The 27689-nt window shown below is 40.7% G+C and overlaps 1 protein-coding gene across 1 annotated transcript in view; it reads right to left on the reverse strand.

Moving 5' to 3' along the window:
- FBXW7 (F-box and WD repeat domain containing 7) overlaps positions 1-27236 on the reverse strand; it is a 177420-nt gene extending 150184 nt beyond the window's left edge. The window contains exon 1 of the mRNA XM_036382108.2: positions 26787-27236. The gene's annotated coding sequence lies outside the window, so the exon portion shown is untranslated. The remainder of the gene's footprint in view (positions 1-26786) is intronic.
- Between the last annotated feature and the right edge of the window lie 453 nt (positions 27237-27689).

Here is a 27689-nt window from a genome sequence, read left to right on the forward strand (position 1 = left end):
CTGGATGTTCAAATCCATCACCACTGTCAATGCTACAGAGCCACTCTGGCTTTGATGACAAGAGTGAGGAAAGGAAAACAGCACTCTTTTATCACCAAAAAGCATGTGTGGATGGAGGGGGAAATCTAATAACTATTTGTCCTGTCTACAGCAAACAGAGAGCTAAAAACGGAACAGAGTTTAAAGAAAAGTGACACTGAGAAGAAGGGGGCAAAAAGGTAGGGCAAGTCTATAGATCACAAAGTGACAGAAGAAACTGGCTATGAAAAACATGGACTTTCCTTCACTGGCAGCTTGAAAAGAGAGCAAAACATTCCTTTGGGTCACAACAGTTTCAAGCAGTACTACAGGCTGGGGTAGGAGTGGCTGAAAATATGCCTGGCAGAAAAGGACCTGGGGTTGCTGGTCAACAGGAGCTGAACATGAGCCAGCTGTGCCCAGGTGGCCAAGAAGGCCAAGGGCATCCTGGTCTATCAGCAACAGTGTGGCCAGCAGGAGCAGGGCAGGGATTGTCCCCCTGTACTCAGCACTGGTGAGGCCTCACCTTGAGTCCTGTGCTCAGTTCTGGGCCCCTCACTACAAGAAGGACATGAGGGGCTGGAGCATGTCCAGAGAATGGCAAAAGAGCCAGGGAAGAGCCTGGAACATAAGTCCTCTGAGATGTGGGGTTGTTTAATCAGGAGAAAAGAAGGCTCAGTAGGGAACTCATTATTTTCTAGAGGTACCTGAAAGGAGGTTGTAGCAAAGTGGGGGTCAGTCTATCCTGCCAAGTATCAAGCAATAGGACAAGAGAAATTGGGCTCAAGTTGCAACAGGGGAGGTTTAGATTGGATATTAGGATAAAGTTCTTCCCTGAAAGGGTGGTCAGGCATTGGAATAGGCTACCCAGGGAAGTGGTGCAATCACCATCTGTGGAAATGTTCAAAAGGTGTGTGGATGTGACACTTGGGGACATAGGTTAGTGGTGGACAGGCAGTGCTGCATTAATGGTTGTACTCTGTCTTGGAGGTCTTTTCTAACCCTAGTGATTCTATGAAACTGAGAGAGGCTGGTCTAGATTTTTGTCTTGAAGAAGTCCAAAGTTCCTTCTGCCCCTAATTTCCCTTTAATGAGCACACATGTAAGATAATAGGAAGTTAATACAATTTCTAGTGACGCTTTATCCAGGACAGACTGTCACATCCCAAACAGCATTTCACTAAATACTGGAGAGGCATCAGCAGCACAGCTGGTAGTGCTCTCTAGTGGAGATAAAGGGGGAAATGCTGCAGACTTCACAGCCATTGTGGCTTCCAGAAACAAAAAATAAACTCATTTTAACTGTATTTTAATAACAACTCTCTGTAAACATAAATAATGCTCTTCTAAGCTGAAGAGGCAAAACAGAGTGAGTCCCTTCAGAACACTGATTTCCTAAATACCTTCAAAACATAAAGGTGGTTTTTTGCCTCATCAGTTCAGCACATTGCATCTTACCAACTTACTTCACTATGGGCATATATCAGAAAAGAACATCATTATGCAATATTGAAAGTGTGCTTTATTTTCCATATCCATAAAAGCAATATATACTACAGGTAACTACTGAAAGCTTAAGGTAGATGGATGATAAACCAGAACACTGATGAAGTGGAGCTCCTCTAGTGTACTCCTCTATTAATAACATTGCAGTTGACATAGAAAATTTGGCAATAAAAAGTTTGCCTATCGGGAGTCAAGGAAGCTAAAAATCTTCCAAAGAGCTCTGACCAACACCTGCATTTTTGAGTGCAACACTGTGGACAGAACAAAAGAGTATCCTTACCACACTGCCATAGGCAGAGAATCTCAGCTGCATATTTCTGAGATCTTCTGTCTCCCAATAACTACACAATGCAAAATCTTCATGGTATGCCAAAATTTTTTTCTCAACAGTACAGTTACATATCCAAAGAGGAAGTGAACAAAATGCTTTAGGTTGTCTGTCAAGACAACCTTGGATTCAGAGCTAAATCTTGGAGTAATTGGTGCCACCTCTTCCTTTCATAGTGAAGGAGGAAATGAGACTGGTGTATAGCTCCTGTGTGATGAGAGAAATTTTGGATCAATGCAGATGCTAATTATCAGAGCTGGTAACAGAGAATAGAGTAGGAATGTTGATATGCTCTTATCTGATTTTATATGCAGCAATAGAAATTCTGAATCCCAATTAGCCTCTCAGTTCTGTCTGTGCAGCCTTTAAACTTTCAAATCAAAACACAGAGGACATTTTCAGTGCAACCTGAATTTATTCTTCATGTTTATATATGTTCAGTTCTACTAAACAAAACCGAACAAAAGTCAGCAATTGCTGGACAAGGAGGAATTTATTTCAGCAATTTAGCAGTAACACGAAAAAACCAAATGGGTGCCATAGCAAACATATGAAGCTACAGGGAGAAAAAATTCAGGTTTACAAAGGTACAAAAATTTAATCTATGGTCACTGTGAAAGATTAAAAGTTATTTGTGCATTTTCATCTGTCTACAGAGACAATGATAAAGTGGTAATGCAATGAGTTAAGCTTGTCCTGTTTGAAAGATGGAGATGATTTAACAGATCTATGAGTGCCTGTGTGGCTTACAATGTGGATGCAATTAGGATGGCTTTGGTGGAAACATTAAGCAACAAAACAGCCTACACATTAATTCATGTGTTCTCCCAGTTTTCTTTAAGAAAGCTTCAACAGCACCCCTGAGGTGCCTCTTTAATCTAAGGGAGAAAGAAGAAGAAATTTTATACAACTTCACACCAAGAAATACAAAGCATTACTAGGCCATTAATGAAGTATTGAATGTTGATCTTTTGGTCCCATCAAGGGCTCATTCTTCTAGAATTTGTCTGAAACTACCCCCAAGGATATCTTCTTAGTAAAGGATTTTCATTTTTCTTTTAGTTTTTTATAAACATTGGAATACCCAACTTTTCAGGATGCAACAGTTCCCATGAGTAATTCATGGCAATCCTGAATGATTCCAACACAATTAATCAAGCCACTCATACAATAATTCTGTTTTGCAATTGGAAGAGAGTAAACACAAACAGCAAGGCATTTTTTTCAATCATGGTTTCAGAGACACAAGCTCACCTCTCCTGGTAGGGATAATCTACATTATCTTCTCTCAGACTTAAGAAAAACTACTGCATAGGGAAATGTTTATTACTGACCTTGTACATCAGTCCTTTAATGGCTTACAAGCTATTAAATTAACATAAAGTTAGATAAACTTATCTTCTGTTATTGCTCTAAGGCAGTTCTCTCCATGCCTCTTTTCAGACCAGGATTTACAAAGAAAACTCACAGAGCAACACAGATGTAGATATATGCAGAAATGCTGCTAAATTTACAGCGATGGGACTCTGCAATGCCAAAAGAGGTAAGGTGCCAAGTGTTCTACTGAAACAGCTGAAGAACATAGCAATCAGTCCCTGATACTAAGGAGGGTTTGCAATTTTATTTTCTGCTTGGTTTAGTTTGCATAAGATTAAAGAGCAGTATGTGTCAAAGCAACTCCTAACAGTCCCTAAGGTCTTTCAAACTCTTTGAACAGTCTAATTTTAGGACCAGGTATGGAAAATTAGAATTCTGTTTATTTGCCTTGTACCGGCAGCCAGAATAAATTTTCCCAGAATGACTTTTGCTTTCTAGCAACTATAACATCACTGAAGTAGATAAATCAAGAAATTCCTCAGAATGGTATTGGATAAGAGTTTCTACCAAAGGCATCTAACATTTTTTCTATATTCATACAGAAATGTGAGATGAAAAAATTCTATTTTCATGAGATGAAAACATTCTATTGTACACCCAGAATCCAGTGGACTCCTTGGAAGCACATGAACACATGAAAAAAACAAAGCAAAACAAATAAAAAAAAAAAGAAAGAAACTAACAAAAAACAAAACCAAACCAACCAAAACAAACAAACAAACAAACACCTCAACAATGACAAAAAACCAAACCAAAACAGAAAAAAAAAAATTATATATATATATAATTTCTCACATATGTAAACTCAGCTGATCCAGGCCTTCATTATTTTAAGAATGAATTGCCACAAGGTACAGGACAAACAGGCAGTTCTTGAGACAATCTTGAAACTGCTCTCATTGAAAACATGCCTCAGGTTCTCAGGTAACTTGCATACAAACACCCAGCATTTTGTATCATACTCTAATAAAGGGAGATATTCAGATTAACAGATAAACCTGTGTCTGCACCCAGATTCATATGCAGTATTATTGAGCCATCCTCCAAAATCTTTCAGTTCCCTGACTATCTAAATATTTTCATGATATTAGCATTTAAACAGGAAAATAAATATCGTATTTATTACATGTATCATCCTAACTGGTTAAAAGTCAATTCTTTATAGTCCACGCCAAAAATTCACAATAGTTCAAGTTAAGATATTACCAGTATAATACTAAACTCCAATTTCACCAAAAATAACTAAAAAAAGAAGAAAAAAAATAAAAGAAAGCATTATTTTATGCGTTAGCAAAGCCAGTAAGTCTAAACTAAAAAAGGCAACTCTGCAGTAGACACCAGGCACCTTTTAAAATAAGAATTTTATCAGTAAGTTTATCCATTTCCCACAACCAAGACTTTATTATCATTTCTAGCTTAGTTATCAACTCGAGTTTGGCCCATGACATAACATTCTAACTACTAAGAAAGAATAATGGAAGCATTTATTAGAAAAGGAAGGGCTGCTTGCTTTATACTTCCCATTTGTTTGCTAACAAAACATTCTGCCTGACTTTATAAAATAGCAGCAGTCAGAATGAACAAACAGAAAAGAATTAAAACTTAAATGAGATACAGTACTCTCCCAGTAAGCACCACTTCAACAGCAAAGCATAAAAAGGGTAAAAATTGAAACTGACTTTAAATTGACCAATCTTGTTTTAAAAAAAAGAAGATTGCTAGAAGAATTCTATTTTTACAATCTGATTGATATTTCCTCCCAAAAATCTGTACTCGCTTTATACCAATTCCCAAAATTGAAATAAAGGAAAAAAAAGCCAATCCTGTCAAATGGCATACAGCATGCTAGACCCTCCTGCTACCTTCTGTTTAAATTAGCACGACACTTTTCAAAGAGCTGCAAACTCTGAAGAAACAATACATAAATCAGCTGATGAGCAGCAGAAGCAGCTTCAGGTGCTCCAGACACCAGTGTCCACCAAGACCAGATTCCTACAGCTCTGCTTTTGCTCACGTTCAGGGACTGTAATTCTACCCACACCAAGCAGACGGATCCTGTTCCTTCATGCAGTGGTAACAGGAGCATCTGCAACATGTACTATTTTTAGAACTAGTCCAGTGCCAGCTCAGAGGCATGAGGAGCTGGAGACCAGGGCACAGATCTGCCCACTGGCTGATCCAAGCTGCCCCTGCCCCTCACTGCTACCTGCAGCATGGGCTCAACTGAGAAACACTTGCTACAGCCATTTTGTCACATCTCAACTTGCTTCGAGATCTCCTGGACATTCCTAACAGTTTTTGCACATTTCCAGTCCCTGGCAGGCAAGGCTTTGTGGGTTACACTCTGGTGATGTCTGCAGGCTTCTCTTTGCAGCCCACAGGCTAGAGTATTCTGTAGACAGCTCAAGGCTTTCGTTGCTTCACATGATGGCAGGTGCCAAAACCAAAATTTAGCCCTCTAATTCATACACACACTCTTAATCCTGTTCAGGACTTCAAAACTTTCTTCCTGTTATTTTGACCCATGGGAAGGTATGTGTATCTGAGCACCAAACAATCTCCAGGTTTTTATATCTTGTAAGAGATCAAAATCATTATTCTTATCTAAACTGTACACTGGAAATTGGAGTAAAGCACTAGTTCATTAAATGTTAATTCTAGTATGAGAAATCTGCAAGCATTAAAAAATTAGAATGTCTTCCTGGCTGTTCTATGAAATTCATTTCAGACACAGAAATCGAGCATTTTAAAATAAAGCATGACCAGGCCATCTTACAGATACAGGTAAGGCACATCCCATATTCAAAAGAAAAGAGGAAAGTCCTGAATCTCCTCTCAAAAAAATCAAGCATTTTGGTAAGGTTTTTACAGAATACCATGAAACTTTAATGCATATGTTTCAAACACTGAGAAAGGCAAACACAGAGCCATTCAAGAGCCCCATCTTATTTTTAGCTTAACTGTTGCCCATAGGGCACTATAGAGACTTTTTTTTCCTTCTCTCTGCCTTCAATCCCTCAAATAAATCTCCTGTATTGGATTATGGATTAATGCAGCAACTATAGCAGTAAGCTGTTTCCACGAGAGTGAGAAAACATAAGATGTGTACCATTAAGCAGAGTAACATCTCATTTGGAACTTCTGGGTCTGTCTTGGATATGACATTCATTGCATGAGAACAATATTTATGTTTTATTAAGTATCTTTTGAACAACATCAATAGCACAGAAATTTAGCACCTGCTAAAACAGTCCCACAAACAGTTGATTAATATAACTGCTTATTTCTTTAAAGCATCTAATGACCAGTACATCTACTAGCAATTCATTTTAAGTCACTGCTCCTATTAAACAATTACTAGTTATATATATGTAGAAGAACATATTAATTTAAGATTATTACATAAATTACAGGCTGCCCTTTCAATGCAGAATGGTGAACTACTGATGCTGCTTCTTTTTCATAAACAAATAAACTATTATATGTACTACTATACTGGCATCACAAGCTGTGATCCCCTGAAACAAACACTCAGAACAGCTTTTACTCAAAGACCTCAAAACATTTGACAGATGCATACTCTCATTTTATAAAGTAGGATGCATAAAATGGAATAGTATGCTCCTGAATAAGAGAATTTCAGACAAAGTCAGTGGCAGAAGCTAGGAATAGAAACCTCAGTCCTTCCAACTATCACACCACTGCTCTGTCTGCATTTCCAGCTCCAAAAGACTGATGAAAAAGGCAGCAACGTGAGCTAAAAATAACTTCTGATTAGCAAGGCAGAAGCCCTATGAAAACCAAATGAGCCAGAGTCTCACTCAAGGCTGAACCAGAACCTAAACTGGGGAAACTGAACATTGTAAGGCCAGGTTAATGTTTTGGTCAAATTAAGTGAAATTGAGTTTGCTAAGACAACAATTTTGGTCCAGTAAAGTGTTAAAAGCTCCCACCTATAAAGCTTGTTCTATTACTCAAACTGATACAGCTGAACAGGCTAGGCACAGAAAACCTCCAGATTTGGAAAGGACAAAGAACAGTCTTTAGAACAACTTCAAGTTGAGAATATGAGTTCTGATTTCATCTGGGCTATGTTAAATAATATGAGGAGGCTGAAAACTTGTGAAATGGAGATTTTTCTAGGAAAATGGTCAAAGTTAAACAACATTTGTCATTTAATAAGAGCAGAACAGACAATTACTATTTACATGTGATATACTGAAGATTTAAAGGAGTGGGTAAATTAATGCAATTTCACAAAACCCCTTTCTTGAGGCCAGGATAGTCTACATAAACCCATACTTAAAAAGGATTTGTCTCCTGAATGCTCCTTTAGGCCCACCTTGGTTAAACTCCAACTATCCATTTTCTCTTGACCCCTTGCTTGCCTGATAGAATAGAGTGGTGATGTCTTTTCTCATTTCTAAATGTGTGTTCACTTGAGCACTTCACAGTTATTTGCTTCCCCTCCCTTTACTCCCATAGCAACATTTGGTGACCTGTATTGAATATATTTCATTATGGTGTGTGAATATGTAAGACCCAGAGATTTTGTTGATTTTAGTGGGGGGGAGAACAAATATTTACCATAGGAAGTTGAAGATTCATTGGCAAGCCTTGCATTTGTTGCTCTGCAAGACCTGGTACTATTTGATGCAAACTCACCTAAAAAAGTTTGGCTCTGATCATGGTAGCGGATTATTAGGGAAAAGTGTTGAAATTTCTTCCACATACCATTTCCCACTACAGCTGGTAATGTTCACTCATTTTCTGTATAGATTCCAAGCCATAATGCTAAGCCACTATAGGGATTTTTTCTTGCTGTATTACAGCCAATTCATGCTGGATAGTCAAAACTTTTACTATTTCTCTTGAGGAATAGTGTTCTGAGGTATATGCTTTGAAAGATGAATATCAAATGCTCCTTACTGCAGATGCAGTGGTATCTAAGGGCTATTATACAGCACGCATTTAATTCTTTGTCACAGATGGCTGCTGGTTTTAAACCAAACAGATGTTTGTTGTATCTTCTTTCTTCAATATATGCAGTTTGTGGGCTGCCAGTCGATATTGAGATGGATGTTTAGGAAGCTGATATTGATGAAGAAATGTATAATGAAAAAGCTAACTGCAGCACAGTTTTAGACAGCTAAAACTCCTCAATTTGTTTTATTGCTTTACCTTTACTTAAGCTATTTTTCCAAGGAAAACTGCACCAGAATTGCCAGTTTTCTTTTATGCATACAGCTGGCATCCATTGCTATCGCACACTCCAGTTACAGATGGGCGCGCAGTCATAACATCAACACAGCTTCAAAACCACTTCCCCGAGAGCGCGCTGTTAAAACACAAGTTTCCACAGAGCAGTGCAAAGGGTTAAAACACTTTATTTGAAGCTCCACAACCTCTTCAATTCCATCACTCATAAGGAGAGTTTGGACATAAAGAATTTACAAATATGAATTGTGTTTAGCCAACTGCAGCCATGCTGACTACTCTTACAGTACTTTTAGAGTAACTGCTGCACTGTCAAAATCCTTTGACACCTTAACTGATTCTAAACAATACTGAGGACGTAAGTCACCTATAAAATTTGTACACTGGAAAGTGAGATACAGACCCATCGGCAAGTACAGAATTGCTGAGGAACACAACTGAGTAGCTGTCAGAAGGGGGTGCTAACACAACCTGTGGAAGGGCAAGCTCCTTTCAAAATCAGGGCTGACTCAAATAATTTTTATGCTCACAAAGGAAAACCTTATATTTTGAAGAGGTACAAAACTACTTCAACATTAAAATGTAAAACAAGGATGGGAGGGCAGAACTGGACAAGAAAAGGGGTAAAGGAAAAAACTGCAGCCAAAGGAGATAGCACGAAGACTGCAAGAGAGCAAAACAAACCTTGAGTACATGTTGAAAGACCAGAAGGAGGAAAAGCAGGGAAAGCAGTAACCAGAAGAGACAGGCAAGAGGAAACTGCATACAATGACAATCACGTATCCTACCCAGCTCCTCATAGGGAGGGGAAATGAAAAAAATGTGCTTTTTTTCCTGCTGTAAGCTTCCTCCATGCAAATTTTACATTAATGACATTTTGATGCTATAGGATTCAGAAGGATACTAAAGGGTCCAAAGGTACTTCCTGTAAACAGCACTGTTGAGCTATAGCTGTTAAGCAGAACACGATGGCAACCCAGGTCCCCTCTGACCAGGATCAGCAAGGCACAGTCTGAACACTCAGTGTGGCTGCTTCCCCTCAACATGTTCTCATGCAAGCTCACCCAATCTCATTCCTAATCTCAGACACAAGTTTATAGCAACAACCATCTCAAAAATGAAATCTAGATAAATCTATGCATGGGCAGTTTCACTGCTTGACGTAGTTTTCCCCAAATTGTTGCAGGGAAAACTTGTTTTTCCTGAGGAATTAGGAGCATATTGGGGTACAAAACTGCTCCATGTGAAAAAACGTAATTCATATACTTTATCTGTATTACAAATAGAGTGACCACTATAAACTACACTCAACAACCATAACCACCAAGCATACAACACAACACCTACAACAAAACTCAAGAGTGTAACTAAAGTGCAAAGTATATTCCAGCAGCTGCTCCCACCAAACGACAAGTGCAACTCTGCAAAGTAGAAACCAGCCAGCTACAGAGCATCCATGCTGCACTGTACTGCCCTATCCCTGATAAAAAAGTATTTACAGAGAATGATAAACTGGTTTCATACAGGGCTTTCATTAGAGAGAAAGTCCCTAATCCTTTTAATCATGATTATAACTTCATGTGTTATATAATGTAAATACGTTTGGCAAATCTGAATCCCCACTTCTACTGCAACACTATTATTCTAATTACAGGAGGATGCTCATCTTTAACAAGCAATATGATAAGTTTTTTAAGCAAGCCAATAACTACAAAAATGACTGCAGCGTCATCCCACCTGAAAGCAATCTTTCATTACACAGACATCAACTTTAAGAGCTGCTTATTGTCATTAACAAAAGTCTACAGCATCTAACAAATTTCTTCTGTGTCTTAAGCATACAGCCAGAAGAAAAACAAAAGAAAAAAAAAAGCTCTTTGATAATTTAAATAAATTCTTAGGAAGTAATTAAAGAAATAAAATAAGGTCACTTAATTCAGCCAGAGGCTATGGTTAAGTCATGTATGGTAATCACTTAATAAAACAATAAACAAATCAGACAATCAATAGTAAAATCAGAAATTTTTTGAAGACTAATACACTTTCCATTCAGAAGTGAATGAGTACCTGCTTAATATGTTTCCTTACAGTTAGGACATAAATACCTTCTTTCTTTACACAGAGGTTCCATGAAAAACAGCCTTCAGAAAGTCAGTCCTGTCTTTTCTTGTTTCAGGTGGTTCACTACACTGAGCCACCTAGTAAAAAAGGCAACAGAGGTACATGGTATCTTGATTTTTACATTGCTGAACTCCAGACACAGCACTGCATTGCTCTTTTCCCTGCACACTTTCCTTCTTCACAAAAAACTTTTTATTGTGCTTTAACAGAAGGTCAATGGCTATCACTTCTCTACTCCAGCACAATGGTGAATTGAAACAAGAACCCATAGCTGTTTAGACCGACAAAGCAACCAGTATGTCTAAGCCAATAAAGCGATTTGTTCATTAAAGCTACTAATAAAGCAACCTTTTGTTAGTCTATGAAACATCAGAAACCTCATAGAATGCATTTAACTATGCTTTCTTAAAAATCACCAACTCAGAAGTTCTAAAATCTGTTAACTTCTCCACTTCCTTAAACTGATAGTAAAATACCTTCATGTTGACTTTTCAAAGCACAGCAAGTGTGACACAAACTTTCCTGCTTATTCATCATCAGAAACATTTAGGGCTTTTGGTGAAGAGATTCCCCCTGACAAGAGCTCAAATCCATCATATTAATGCATTATGTAAAGCTTCCTTTGCAACACTGACAACCTGTACTTGTGTCCACCACAACTATACTCAACAAGAACAAAATCATTCAGTCATGGGCACACTCAGTTTGGACCCAAAGATATGTTTGGATTTGACAAACAAAAATGAGAAGAGCTGTAGTTAGCACAGATCAAAAAAGCTGTTAGCACTCGTGTCCATTGCTTTCAACTAAACTGAAACAAAGTCTGAACCTGAGTCCCCAGCACTCAGTGCTGCTGTCTGGAGGGGGATTGTAACTATTCGCAAAAACCAGCACTAACAGGAGGACAATGGCCACAAACTTCCTGCAAACAACATCAGCATTTTTGACTTGACTTCAGCTGCACTATACCAGCAATCCTTGAAAGCATTAAAATTAAGTCTCCTTCCTTACTCACAATTTCTAGACTTGCTTTGTTAACAGGTAGCTCCATTTTTATGTGATTAGAGACTGGGCCACCAAAAAGGAAGGGGAAAAAAAAAAGCCATTTTCCATCTAATTACCATCAGCTAGACAAAAAAGGCCAGGCAGGTATTTCCTCTAACTTTTATGTTTAGAACCTGTGAACACCAATTTTACTAGCAGCAATATACAAGTATCACAGCTGCATAAGGTGTTAACACAGAAAATAAAGCAAAACAGTATGTAAGGGGAAAAAGTATCTGTTCTCTTACTCATATTTAACAGTGAAACACCCCTTTTCTAAAAGCAATCTGAAGCTATTATTTTGCTGCCATTTCTCAGCTGCATCTTTTCTTCAAGCACACTGCAACTACTGGATTTTTTTACATGCACAACAACCCAAGCAAAAAAAGCAAGTTTCATCCTTATTACTGCAACTTCTCCAGAACAAGATTCCTATTTTTTACACTGGATACAGCATTTGAATTCTCAGTGAAAGTTCTTGTAACAGAATGACAGTAAAATATTTGTCCCTACTCAGAGATATGTACAATCAGCCAAAGTTCTATCCTTTGCTATTCAGAAAATATAATCGTTATTTATAAAATAAACAAGTCTGCTATCTAGGACAGAGATAGCATCCCTCCCTCTACACTGTGACTCTCACTATCAAGCCTTGAGATTATATCCTCCTTCTGGAATTAAGTGCTTATTCTAACAATAACACTTCAATAGCATGTGAAACTTTTCAATTAAACAGTTGTCAAGCAGCCTGATAAGGCACAGAAAAACAACTGATAGCTGAAACAAGTCATACAACAAGTTTTGCAGACTTCCTGGTTCCTGCCAAACAAATAGTTAATCAGTGAGTAGTCAAGAGGCAAACAAACGACCATTAAAATTCATAGCAAAAAGCGACACATCATTTCATTTAATTGCAAAGTTTTGACCACCTTCTAAGGTTTTTACTTAAAGCTTTTTTGGACTTTGGAGCCTTTTGTCTGCTTTTGCACCACTGACGTGTGCTAGCAAAGAAAACAGCAGGACAATAACTATTACAAAGACACTGATTCTAAAGAGTTACATGATGCTTTTCTCTCATTCTCTTTGAGAGAGGATGATATAACTTTCAAACAGCAATTAGAAGTAATTTATTATTTTAATATTTTCCTATTTAAGTCCTGAAGTCAACTTTGCTAACTCTCCCTGCCCATACCTGATCAGGTCTTCCAACAATTCTACAGTCTAATATTCATTTAGGCTGAGAAGATTCATACAAGAATCAATCAAGAACACAATACACTGCCTGATATTTGTGATCAAGTGCACTTTTCAGTTTGCTTAACTTCCAAAATTAATCCTCTCCTTCAGTTCAGTTCTACTCCTCTCACAGTACAAAGGCAGTGGAATTTATGTTCCTAAATGACTTAAGCATACTTGAAAAGTCCCACTCTTCAGAGATTAACTTCTTGCTCTTAGAAGTAAATAAACAGAAGCTTAGACTAATGACTTTTTATCAATGGAAAACTGACAATTAGTTCTTTTCTGAGGCAACAAAAGTACATGACTAAGAAGTTTGACAAATTTACATTGGTAGCTACTGATGCAGCAAACATTATGCAAGTGCATAGCTTTCTAGAGGCATTCTTATGGCCAAATCTAAGTGTATGCTCCAGTGACTGCAGCATCAGACCTAGATTGCATTTATCTTATCTTCACCTGTGTTCCAGAAGAGCCAATATGATAGTCTATCACTAGTGGCAACAGAAAATTAACCGTTGAGTTAAAATGCTTCACAAGTACCTTGAGATTTTTCTTCCATTATAGCAATCAATTGAACACTAAAAAAAAAATCTTCAAAAAAATTTCAAAACCTATGGTGATTATATAAATAACTTAGATAACTTAAATAATAACTAGTATTTTAAACAAACACTCTAAGTTACATGCCTTTAACACCTTAACACTTCAAGATGTAGCTTGCAGAACCCTTCTATATATTTCTATAAATAATACACTCTTTAAATGTATACATTTATAGGAGTGTTTGAGAAATAGACTCTATAATCTATTCTTATAGATTCTTATTCCTAAACACAATCTATTTGTATAGATCTACAAATCAGCCAGTTAAATAAAGGCTTTAGAGGCATACAGAAAACCAATAAGGATTAAATTTACTTTTCTTCACAAAAGTACTCACATGGGATGATAATAAAATTGGAGCTCACAATGAGCTCTTAACACCACAGACCAAAAAGAAAACTTCAATTACAAGAGCTAAACTTTTGTTTGCTCTGCCTGGTTGCAACAGTAGTAATGCTTACATGGGAAACTTGCTATTTATCATTTCAGATAGATCCTAGTGTTTCTTTATTTTTTTCATGATCCATAACATCAATAGAGCGAAACTTCACAGCTGCTAAGCTGATGTTCTAACCACATTAAAAGATGACCACAGGAACAACTATACAGGAATTGCCATTTCCTGGAGACAAAAATTAGAATTCCTCATCCTTACCTGAGTACCCATCATTTTCACAGGGTCAAGCAATTCTTTAGCAAACATGCCCCCAGTATAGCCTAAACTTTAGATGCAGTTGCCACCTTTGTTTGGTTGACTCCAATGATGAAAAACCAGTAAGCACTGGTACCCAAACAGCACCTCCACATTTCCACAAGAAAAATCGTGTAGTGAAGGAGCATCTGTCATCTTACAGAGCATCTGTCTCTTAGAGCAAAAAGTGCGTAAATATAGAAGAACTGTGACCTGAAAAAATAGTCTCTTTAGGAACAGAGATCTCCATTTCCAGGGACTATGCCAGAGGCAAGTGACATGAAAGGCCAAGAATACTAGTTGTTCATTGCCCCCTGCAACATGAACACAAGGCAGCACCTAAGGAAGTGAGGAGAAGCCACCTTCAAAACATGAGTGACTCCTCAGGCAACAGCCAGCAGATCTGTGGGATTTGTTGAAAAAGGATACAATGGAGCTGAAAAATTTACAAGGGTTCAAGAAGAAATTGTACAAGTTCTCAGAAGAGAAATATTCAAGAATTTCTGAATAAACAGAAACAACTTCTGGCTCAGAGATTCCATAACTGAAAGTAGCTGGAGAACAGGCATGAAATGAAAAGCATCTAAAATTGATCTTGTTCTCAATGTTTCACATGAATCCACTTACACATTTTTTTGAGATGTGTCATGCAAAGAATTAGAGAATTTCTGGATTCCTGGACAAGATTTTCTCTTCTATGGCTATCAGATACAGAATACTAGGCTAGAAAGAACACATGCCAGTGTGAACCAGTGGGTCAATTTTTCTAGAATACATTTAAAACTATTTATTAAACACAATTTAAAACAGAACATTTCAATAAAAATATAGAAGTATTTTAACTTTTGGACGTCTCTCCCAAAACTGCCATCTTGAGAGAAGATATTATACTCAAATATTTTAATGAGCTTGACCTTTCATTCAAAATATTAGTTACAAAATTATATTTCTATTGGAATAACATTACTGATTATTCTCCATTAAAACATCTACAGCAGTTTCATGGTTTTGCCTCCTAGACACTGTGTCTGTGCAAGCACTTGCGGGGCAACAGAATGATTCTACTACTGAACAGTTCCAGCTGACATTTTTCTCCAGAGAAAAGCTAAATTACTCACTTTGGGTTTATTTGCAGGTTGTTTTCCCTCCTGAAAACAAACAAATGGAAGAATATGTCACAGGCATCAGGCTGTTCACTAATTAGGAAGACCTCTATAGTCTGTTTGTTCCCTTTTCACTGCACATCTCACAGTGTTTCTGCCATCTGAATTCAAGATCTCCTAGACAATGCACTCAAAGTGTAAGACTACTTGAGCATACAAGTTTCCCTCAAGCTGTCACCACTCCACTACACAATCTGGGGGAGTAGAACAGAGCTAACAAACCTAAACCACCAACACCTCCGAGAAAACATGGTACTTTAGCATTTTCTCATTTTATTAGCAGAAATCAGAACTGAGTGATTCCACAGGAACAAGAGAAAAAATAATTATAAATAATAAAAAGTTACATTCACCTCCTACTAAAAATACCTAGTATTAGAATGTGAGAAAACACAGTACTTACCTACATTTGAAAGAGCCAGTAAATATGATTTAATGTGTTACAAACAAATAAGCCATTCATGCATAGCAAGCTAGCTGAAACAATTGTTTGGAGAAAATGATTGTAAAACATATGCAGGTTAATACCAGAGAATTTACACAGCATGGTTTCTGGAAAGGAAACCATGTTTTTTTAGGCTAGTAGAATTTTATAATAACAACAGTAAACTAGGGAGAAATTGCTGAAAGAAAGACTTTTGAAAAACCTTCCTCAAAGTCTCAAGAGGCCATTAAGTAAAATTAATATTGGTGTTAGGGAAAAACATTTGTGTTTAGATGCCAGCAGTAAAGCATCAAAAGAAAAAGCAGTAAGTGGTCTGTTAATTTGCAGAAAAGGGTTAACAGCAGAAGGCCACAGCTCTGCACTAGAACTGCAACACATATTCCCTAATGGTCCAGAAAGCAAAAGGTGGCAAAATTCATTCACATAAAAGCTATTAAGGTTAAGATAAGAGAAGGAACCTTATGCATTTCATGTAGTCAACCAAGCTAGATAAAATGGAAAATACATGACAGACAAAGAAAATAATAATCAAGATACTACGTGTCCAGGGGAATATTTTACTCACCAATTTCCTGGACCTTAAGAACAAATTCAGAAAGAAATATGTTGAGTCTTGATAGTCCAAAGAAGAATAATACTCAGTAAAAGAAAAAATTAGGATGTGCATTAAATATTTTGGAGAATATTATAATTGGTACATTACAAACTGAAGCATTTTAAATAGGCACTTTGTAAATATACAGCACTCCTAGGCAGACATAAAAAATGTTTTGAAATGTAGTTAAACTAAAAGTTAAAAAAGGTGACATTTAGTAACAGGCATCTTAAAGGGGAAGCCAAAAACCATCAGAAAATTTGGGTATGTTGATTGTAACTGAGAGATGAAGAAGATTATAAAGGAAAAGGCATACGGAAAAAAACCACTAAGAACCTTGAGTTTAACTGGATTTTTATAACAAAAAGAATATATTCAACTAAACTGGGGTTAAAGTATCACAAATAACGTAAAGAAGAACAGAACTACTTGAAGCTTTATACATGAAACTTTCCAGTGCCATAATACATCTTTATGAAAAGTGATTCTGAAAAGAAAGATACACACACCTTATAATGAAATCCCACTGCTTTTCTGGAGATGGCAACTGATAGGCAGAAAGAATAGAACAAAAGTTAAACTCTCAGCTTCACAATCAGTAGAATTCTTGAATGCAAATATTTTCCCCCTTTGGCAGCAGCCACCAAGCAGAGCTCTGCACAGCTCTGCAACCAGCACAGTACATGCTGCCTCTACCCCAGCTAGCAGGTAGGTTACATGGGGAGTGGTGGAATAGTCAGGCTGCAGGATCTGACACTTTTGTGATAAGGGAGGTCACAGGAGATAACAGGACAATAATCAGGACTGTTACTGCAGTGATGGGATACAGCAGCAGACAGAGGACACAAATCCACAGGAAACTAGGTTTTGTTAGCTCCGCTGCTCACAGAACAATTTGTTTCCCTTGTGTTTTACAGATTTGAATACTAATATTTCTGTACATTGCAGCTTTGATCACTGTGTTAAATGTAGCTCTACTGAATAAAAGGATTATTTGTCCAGATTGGCATGCTTATGACTGTGATATGAAGAGAACTCGAGGGAGAAACCTTTGAAGATCAAGCACATGCTCTGTTTTAAAGGCTGAACTGGCAGTAGTGCTGAAGGTGGTTTATATCATGCATATAGTTTACAGCATGATACATATGACAATACTTTTGCAGTTTAGTACAAGGATTGTAAACACTTTCAGATTACTTAAATTTGTCCTGCTGTTAAAAGTGTCAATACCGCTCTCTCCTTACTGAAAAGGCTAAGAAGTCAGGCAAGAGTAGCGCTCATGTTGGTTCACAAACATCTGGATTTCAGAAGTAGACAGCACAACCACAAAAGCAAAGAAGGGACAGGAGGAAAAAGATCAGCCCTTTTAGTTATAGTACTTGCTCCACACTGGTTTCAGCAGATCATCAAACCACAGCCATGAGGTTTCAGGGCACAGTTAAGCTGATCTAATGGCCAGGCAGTGCCCAAAGGATTCACTGCCAGCTGTGCATCCCCCTGCCAGCTCTAACGCACATTCCGTGTCACACTGAGCCAACTCTATTTGCTTTTTAGTTCCCTTCTCATTTAAATTCAGGGAACTGAAATTATAGAAAACCAATAGCACAAAATTAATTTGAATAATCTTAACAATAAATTAGATTAAACCAATAGCTAGTGCAGGAAGAGGTATGGGTAGGAGAAGCTGTTGGGAGCCATTCCTTACAGTAGCAACTAAGCAAGTCAAATACAATATGAAATGACAACCCCATTAAGGACAAGTGAATATAACATTTCAACCTTTGTGATGTTTGAAATTATTTTATGAAGGACAGGTGAAATGTTTAATGATGAGTTTCTCCTTTTTAATCTTTGCTAGGTCGTGCCTAACCTACGCAATCAATTTTGTTCCCACCACTCTGCAGTGTAAACAAACAATAGGAATGAGAAGGACCAAAACGTTAACATTTCTTTTGTGCCACTAAACAAGCTTTTGTTTCTCCAGTCATTCCCAGCACCCCTTTGAAAGGTTCCCACAGCCCGTGTAAACAACCACAAGCTGAGCGGGATGACTGTACATACCTCCTACATAGGCAGGCAGCAACCCCAGCATGCAGCTCCCCTCACTAGACAGCCACACACCCACCCCATGACAGGGGACACCACCCACCTCTACTCTTCAAACAAAACTCCTGCCTGGGCTCCTGAGTCACACCGAGTGTTATCTACTGCTCCCACCAGGCCAAATGTCAGTAATGGCAGAGCTGAAGTTCGACCCTCAATTATTCCACTATCAGCCCACTACTTTGCTGTAGCATATCAGGAATTACTTGACTTCAAAATAGCCAAGCCTAACAGTTCAAAGCACAAATAACAATAGATTCACCATGGCAATAAGCTATAAAGCTGGGAATACAATACACAACCTGAAATCACAGAATCAGAGAAAGGTTTGGGTTGGAAGGGACCTTAAAGGTCATGTAATTCCAACCCTTTTGCCATGGGCAGGGACACCTTCCCCTATACCAGGTTTTTCAAAGCCCCATTCAGCCTGACCTCGAAGATGAGATGAAAATACAGGACGTCCTGGAAACAAACTAAATGTAACTGTGCATGTCAAAGTTGTTTTGCTACAGCAAGCCATGTCTAAGAAATGCTCTAGCTATAGTGCATTCAGCCATGTTAAACTTTCAAATTTAGGTTAAACATCTGGATAACCTAAGGAAGAAGCCCTGATGGAGATAATCAAGGTTATTAACAGAAACACTTCTGTTACTTCTGTACTATAACATTGCAAAATGTAAAGTTCAGCCACCTGTGTATTAGAGCCCACCTACGATACTATTAGTAGGACTTCTTTCACACATATAATCACTCCCCTCTAGACACATAGTGTCAAAATATTGTTAGCATTACTACCATATTACTCAGGGGCTACCAAAGCCTGCATGCTACCTTTGACACGTTTCATGAATACCAAGTGGCTGTTCAGGGCGTTGTATCACACAGTTGGTAGAGTGGAGCAAGTGCAGGACAGCACAAACTCCAGCAAGCTGGGAGTCAAGCAGTGACCAAGTCTAGCTCTTACCCAGACCACCAACTGCACAGTCAGAATCCACTGCTGCCACAGATAACTAACACACCATGAAAGCAGAGGGATATAACTGCCCCCTTCCAGCAGAGGCTTGTCATAAGGGTCATCTCTGCCCCATCTTGGCTACACAGACAAGTTTAAATATGGGCCAGGTGGGGAAAGCATTGCAGGTTTGATCATTGTCTCCCTCCCTTGCAGCAAATAGCAAGTTCAGAGAAAAGCAATCTCCAAACACAGTGCCCCATACAAATTCTTTATTTCAAACTCATTCTTGCTGAAAGATCAAACAGGGACTGCTATTTAGGTATGTTGAGAAAGAAACATTTCCCAGGCAAAAAAAAAAATAAAAATAAAAAATAAAACCACTGAAAACCACAGCAACTCCGCTTTAGCATGCTTTAAAGGATGCTGAAGATTAGCCCTCAAGATCCATAAAAACTGTCACTACTGTACTCTGTAGTAAAGAAAAAAAGAGTTACCTGTCATTGCAGTGATCCACCCACTCAGAGAAATGCCACAGATCTGCAGACACACTCATCAGCTCTGGCAACAGCAGATGAAACTGCCACAGCAGAGCTCAGAAACAAACATTTAAAATAATTCATACAAGGGTATCGCCAGGATCACAGTTTCAGGACCCTTTTCTGTTGTGCTAGATCATCTCCTGCTTTGAGTATCATTGCATGAATTAAACAAATGACAAGATATAAACAGCAGGAGAAGCAGACACTCCCAGCAAACTGCAGGTTTACTGGCCCAAGCTCACAGCCACAACTAACACAGCTGGGAAAAGACATAGACAATGGTGAAGCAAAGGTGAAGACATCCTGTTTTCAACAGAGATTCAGCATTATGCCAAGCTGTGTGGGGTCACACTTGCCACAAAAGATGAGTAACATTTCCTCAGAGAGGTCTGAATCCATAGCTGGTTTTTTTGGTTATTATTTAATGGTTACAGCCTTGAACACTAAAGAAAATATTCTCTAGTATATTCTAAAGCCTTATTAGGCAATGAAGAAGTCAACAAAAGCAAAGTACCCACTACTGTCAGGTCTAGCAAAGAAATGCTAGATTTTGCAGCTACTGCAATAGCTAGTGAGCAACTTCTCAAGCATGAAGTATGCTACAATGCTGAAAAGGCTTACACTTGCCAGGGAACACACTGAGCAGCTTACCCTCCTAAAAAGGGAACTTGAGGAAAAGCTTGAAACCTTTTCTTCTCCATTGGCTTATGATGCTTTGGGCTTGTTAGTCATTTAGTAAGACAAGTAGCTTGTCCTGAAGTAGCCTGTTCAGTTCTGAATTCCCTGTGACTACTGTCATTCCTGCAGATATATACAGACACACATTCTATTCTATAAAACACATCATATATTTTACATAAAGACAGTAATAACCTTTCGTATGCAATTTTGCAATACAGCAAACTAACTCCCTATAAGAATAGGCAGGTCCTGCATGCTACAGCAGATCTAAATGTAAAGTTTCACCTTTAAGAAAACATGGTAGATTTTATCCTGAAAAGCACGTGCTCCTAAAGTATCCACCAGCATCTGTGAGAACACAGGGCTAATGTGTGCAGTAAGGACATTATGACGGTCAAAGAGGGCAGAGTTTAAGTAGATACTGTCAACAACACACACCCAGGGTTTGCAGCTCCTGTCCTTCTGAAATTCACAGCAGTTGCCACAACCTACACGAAGACAAAGCCACAGCTGAGTAGCTCTGACTCTGCATGACCGAATTAAGGAATCCTTCAATCTATCAAAAGGACCCACCAAAACTTCATGTGCAATTGGGTCTCCACCACCACCCTTAAGTTCTTTGATAAACTCACCAAGGAAAAACACAAGGGAAGTCTCTAGAAACCTGTATCATGTAAAGGTCACCTCCCACATTCCAAGCCATCCAGAGCAACATTTCTTAAGGATGAAGTGCTGAACAGGGAGAACAACAAGCTCTGACATTGGACCAAGAAATTGAGGAACAGAAGAAGGGTACATAGGAACAAGTACAACGATTATCCCAGAATCAGTTCAGATTTTTTATTTTCAAGGAGAGATCCATGTGTAAAGAGGGAGAATTGGCAGGGGAAAGATTTGATTTAATTTATTATTACAACCTAGGATACTGGAGTGGTGAGATTCATTGATTGAGGTTTATGAGGAGTTTAAGGGGAAATTATTGCAACTCTATTGCAACTGTGCTCTAACCTCCCACTCGCCACAGCTCCAGCTCCGCAAGGCCAGGTCTCACCACAGCACGTGTATGCCTCTCAGCTCCACCTAGGGCAGCCCTCCTGCCTGGTAAGGAGGCAGAGCTTGTGCTAAGAAAGTGTTCAGCAGTATGCCCTGCCCTCTCAAGTGCACTTCATCTCAGCCTGCCCATGCTGAAGAGTTCAGAGACTTCCCAGTGCTGCTTCTCCAGAGCAGCAACAGGCAGGTCACGCCATCCGCACCACTGAAAGGTTTTCAAGCAAAAAAGCATTTCACAACATCCACATTTTGGAAAACTCTGAATAGCCAGCCTTTGAACAGGAAGCATTACCTAATTACCTCAGAGCTGTCCCTCTGCTGTAAGCAGCCATCCACTCTCAGGTCACAAGACAAACCAGACTCACCTAGGCCAGCTTAGCAGGCACTACCCACAAGAGGCTTCCCCGATACAGGAGCTTGGAGACCAAGCAATTTCAAGAAACCCTTTCCTTTCCCCTCCATATCCCAATGACCCCCGCCCACAAAACATCTAAGGTACATCAATATGTTAATCAGTTTCATAACAATGTATTTGGATTACAAAAATCCAAACATCACTCGACCTTTTATGAGAGTATTAAAGGGAAACTGGTTTTCTTTTTTTTCAATATAAGCTGAGGTAAATACCATTGCAAAATGTATCATACTGGTATAACTCTAAATTACAGCCAAAATTGAAAACAGCACATACTTTTTTATTTAGTTGGGGTATTTTCTTTGTTTGTTTTATATCTTAATTAAAGCATGCCATGCTTCTCTATTTTATGGCCATATTTGTGTTTGGTTAGAAAACTAGACAAATTCTACTAATTCCTAGTGCCACAGCCACCACAATCATGTTGAAGGGATTTGGACTGGGAAAAGAAGTTTTGGTGGCACACTTCTGGCACATCAGAAGTGTGCCACCAAAACAGTACACACCAACACTTCATCCTCCAGCACAAAGCAAAGCCAACTCTGTCTCAGCTCAAGACTCAGGCAAAGCTTACCTGAACTAAGCAAGCTAGTTTTGGACAACATTTCACACACCTCTTACCAACCAGCTGTGGGTGTTGTATCCTCTAGCTGATGGTAACATCTTCAATTGCCCCAGCAAATGAAAATATGCCTGCTGGTAGGTTAGGCATGACATTATAGAAAAAATGCATTGTTTCAGCCTTGTAAAAATAACTGCAATAGTTTCAGAGAAAACTGAGAAAACAACATAGAGAAGAGTTCCTGAATTACACAGATCTGTCTATTTAGCAAAAACGAGCAGTCTTGAGGAGATGAACTCGTGTTTTTTGCCATAGTGAGCATGAACAAAACTGAATGCAGTAGCTCCTTTTACTCTGACATTCCTTACTTTTGAAGTACTTGACATTACAGATGTAAATCATGTCCACATTACTGGCAAAAAAGCCTAGCAAGGATCTATTAGAAAATACATGACTGCAATGTTTGCACTGATACAGGACAAACACTGGAGTAGCTAACCAGAACCACTGCTGCAAAGACCCAGGTAGGATTCATAGCATTGCAACAGTTTAATTACTCCCATTCTCTCTTCCTGCCCAAGAAATGTCCCTCCACAAGTGAGCCACAACGCCTCTCACATTCATTACAGCCAAAAAATATCTTGCATATGCAAAATTCTCAAAGAAGAAAAGCACATGTGTAGTTTAATGTTTAAGTAAGAACCTAATCAAGCTATTATATTTATTTATTGATTTTGGCTGAACAGAGAAGGTAGCCAAAAATTGATTACTTTATTATTTCACCAATAATCTTTACAAAGTGAAAGACAGAGAACCACCTTTCATTTTCTGCTAAATACAAAACTGTGACAGCTGAGGAATGGACAGGGATTTAATATTCTTCATCTCTCCTAACATAGGAATAAGAAGGCACCCAATACACCTGACAACACATTTATTCACGACCAGTCACTTCAAAACAAGGACTTGTCATTGCCATTCCTCCCTCAAAGCCACCAAACACATTCACCAGAGAGGAAGCCACCAAGGGCTGCCAAACTCACAGAAGCGACACAGCCCTAAAGTACACACTGATAGCAGCCACAAGGGTGCTCTGGGACCGGGACCTGTAAGCATCCAGTGCCGCCTTCAGCCTTTTGCAGACCTGCTCTGGGCTAAACTGTCCTTGCCTGATTTAGCCAGAAGAGCCTGTGTGATGACCAGCGGCTGTACCACCACAAAGATCAAGAAGTTTGTTGACAATAAGTCAGTTTCCATGCTTACATGGGTCTAGGTCTTCATGAGACAAATACCTAAAATCTTTGTAGCCTTTGCTACAGAGACTACAACTACTACTCTTGTAGTCGTTGCTACAAGAGACTATCTTAATGTCCATAGTAGTGATTGCAGTAAATAGATTTTGTCTATCCAGTGAATACTTAGAGCATTTCAGTACTGAACCATCCATCAGTTTCCACAAATTGACTAAAGCACAATACTTTGTTGTGGGAGAGCATTTTCATGAGCAATTGATGCAATGTTTATCGTGTCTTTCTAGAATTACCTGACATACACAGTCCACATATGACACGGCTGAAGCAGCTCTGCAGATAAAGTCTTTATGCTACTTTTATTTCAAGTGTAATGTACACACAGCCATTGCATGTGCTCTTCACAAAAAGATTCAGAATACTAAACATGTTCATTAAACACCGTCCAAATTTTAAAAACTCTGTTTACTTTAAAGAGACAGAAGATCAGCATTCCTCTCTGTTTAATAACATTGCTGGCCTAAATCATCACACACCATTCCTTTCTTTTACTGGTTCAGAGACAACAAATTCCATTGAAGTAATGAACAAAACTTTTGCAAAGTACCACATGCATACATAGGAGAAGTAAAGTTAATTTGTCAGCCTAAGTCTAAAGATAAAAATTATTTCTTTCCCTAAGCTAAAAAGTTATTTGTTGCAAAAGCTTTTGTAACAGTTAATACAAATGAAAATCACATACTTTCTAATAAACGTTTATGTTTCCAAACAGACACCATTGTATTGGTAAATTATTCAGCTTGAACAAAGAACCTACACTGATTAGATAGAAGCTGCAGTAGGAGGAAAAATCTAAACCTTGACGAAAAAAATTTTAAAAATATGAAGTGATATATCTTTTTGAGATATTTATGAACCTGAAACACCAACAAGAATGCATAATTGCCATCAAGATACAGAACCAGACTGCCATTAATAACTGGATGATGATGGAGAAAGGGCAGATTTAAGTTTGGGACCACGAAGTGCCTTAAAACAAGTGTAATCAACACATGAAAAAAGGGCATAGTGTCACTTTGCTCCTGTAAATATTAAATGCAGTACAGAACTGACCATCTCCTCTCCTTCTCTTCACTGTGGCCTGAAGAGAATGCAACTTCCGTTTCTAATCACTGAGTTCAGCGATGAAGAAAAGCTAGAAATGAACCAAATAAAGAGTTCAACTTCTTTACACCCCTTTTCAAAACAGCAGTGATGACAGAAAGCTTAAGATATGGAGATACTTCAAACTAAAGAAAATGAATCTTTTTACCTTCAGCAAACTGGGTCTCAAAATGAAACTGTGAAAGATCAGCTGCCCTGCCTACCTTAAAATTCCTACTGATGTCAAGTTTTTTCCCTGAGTTTTCAAAGGCTATCTCCTCAGCGGATTAGACAAGAATACAGCTGGGAAACAGGCAGTAAGTGCTCTCAAAAGTGTAGCACAAACTGAAGCACAGAGCAAGCATCCATAGCTGGAATGCTGGAGTATGGCCTTCTGTTCACACCCATATATTTCAGCAACTGTGTACATTTCTGCTATGTTTTGTTTTCCTCTGCTTTCAATCGCATCTGGTAAAGAAAGCACAGGAGAGCAGGCGCCTAGCACCTGGCCCACAGGATGTTCACAAGCTGTACACTCTTCTTTTAATGAAAAGCCCGACAAACCCTACAACCTTCCCCTGCAAAGTCTTTCTAGACTCTTTCCAGGAAGATGTGGAGAGGACTCATGCAGACAGCAGTTTCCACACAAGAGTTACAATTTCTGGATCTCTGTCTGAACACTGTCTCATCAAAAAAACGACATTCAACCTACTCTCTTCATTTTTTAGTTCATCCTCCTCATATGTAACAAATTGCTGTATAAATTTTAACACCCAAATAGTACAATTTAACACTAGCAGACACAATTGTTTCTTCCCCGACAAGCTACGGAGGTGTTGTTTTCTTCAGTTAAAAGAAAGTTAAGATACTCTATAAAAAGACTTCAAGTTTTGATACAGTTTTTGCTCAGCGGGAAATTATGCGCGGGGCGGAAATGCTAAAAAGCAAAGCAAAACAGAACCCCAGCAAACACAGTCCCATTCCCAAACGAGACCCTTCTCTCCCCAGTCCCGGAGTAAGGTCTGGAGTAAGAGCAAGAGCACTCTCGTGCCTCGTGAAGCAGCAACTACTCCGATAAACAGGAAGAGCCAACACTACTCCTGGCTTTTAAAACACATTCAAAACACTTTACATGGAAAATAAGCAACTCTTCAATAACGTTTTTCCGCGAAAAGAAGAGCTACATTTTCCACCCAAGTGTTATGTAAATGAGCGAGCAGGAGGGAGCCGCGGGGTCTGTTAAGAGCCACTCAACCTATAGAGAAAAGAAGGAAAACGGGGGAGCGGGGTGGGGGATGTTTGAAACCCTCGGGGCTCACAGCACTGCGGCCGTGCGCTCCGCTCCAACCTTGCACAACTTTCCGCCGCGGCAGTTCCGCTCGGCTACCCGGGCGGGGACGGGACGGAGGGGTCCGAGCCCTCCGCCCGCCCGCCCGCCGCCTTTGTTCGCGGGGGCCGCCGCTCCCGGCACAAAGCGGGCGGCGGAACTCGCGGAGGAGACCTCGGCGCTGCCCGGGGGCCCTGGCGGAGCACCCCCTTCCCGCCCGGTCTCCGCGGCGGGCGGGAGCGGCGCGTGGACCGCGGGGCAGGAGACCGTGCGCGGCCGGCAACGTGAGCCGCATGGGAAACGGCGGCCGCCGGCGCCGCGCCCCCCGCCCCGGCCCCCGGCCCCCGCCCGCTCCGCCGGCAGCCCCGGGGCACCCAGCCCCTTCCCGAGGCGGATCCTCCCGCTCGCACTCACTTTTCGGGACGGGCTCCGCTGGGCTCTCCCTCCGCTCGCGGCGCGCGCGCCTTCCCGCCGGCGGGGCGATGAGGGCGGCGAGGCGGAGCCCCCCTCCCCCGGCGGGAGGGGGTCCGCTGCCCCCCCCGCCCCGGGGCTGCCGCCGGGGGCCGGGTGACTTCAAAGGGGCAGGCGGGTCCAGCCCCCCCCCGCCCCGGGCGGGCTGCGGACTGGTGGCCCTCGAAGAATCCCCCCGGCTGCGGCTGTCCCGGCGGCGGATCAGGTGCGCCGCCGCCTCCTCTCACATGGAGCCACCGCCTCGCCGCCCCTCGGCGCCCCCCGGGCCGGTCCCCGCACCGCCGCCGGCCGGGAGGCGAGTGGCTCGGGCCGCGGCCCCCGCCCCGCTCTCCCTCTCATGCACTGCGGGCGCCGCCGGGCCCCAGCTCCAGCGGCGGGGGGGCCGTCAGGGCCCCAGCTGGGCGGCGCGGCGGGGCAGCCGGGCGGCGGGGCTCGGCGCCGCGACCGCTCCGCTCTGCGGCATGTGGGGGGAGCGGCGGCGCGGGGCGCTGGGCGGCGAGGCAGGGCCGGGCCGGGGACGCCGGGCGCGGTGGGGGCAGCGGCGGCAGCAGCGCCCCGGGATCCGCTCGCTTCCTGCGGCGCCGGGAGGGGGCGGGGAGGGCGGGCGGGAGAGGGAGCGAGCGCGGCGGCGGCGCGGGCGGATGACAGCGGTAACCCGGCAACGGGGCCCGCCCCGCCCCGGTGCTGGCGCGGAGCGATGATGCCGAGGGCGGGCGAGGCGGAGCCGCGCAGGTCCCGCCGCGGCCGCGCGGTTCAGCCCGGGACAAGGGGGCGGCCCCGCGGCCGGCCCGCCCTTTCCCGCCATGGGAACGGCCGATGCCGGGGCGATCCCGGTGCGCGCCGCTC

Source organism: Molothrus ater, chromosome 4, assembly GCF_012460135.2.
Source record: "Molothrus ater isolate BHLD 08-10-18 breed brown headed cowbird chromosome 4, BPBGC_Mater_1.1, whole genome shotgun sequence".
Lineage (NCBI taxonomy): Eukaryota > Metazoa > Chordata > Aves > Passeriformes > Icteridae > Molothrus > Molothrus ater.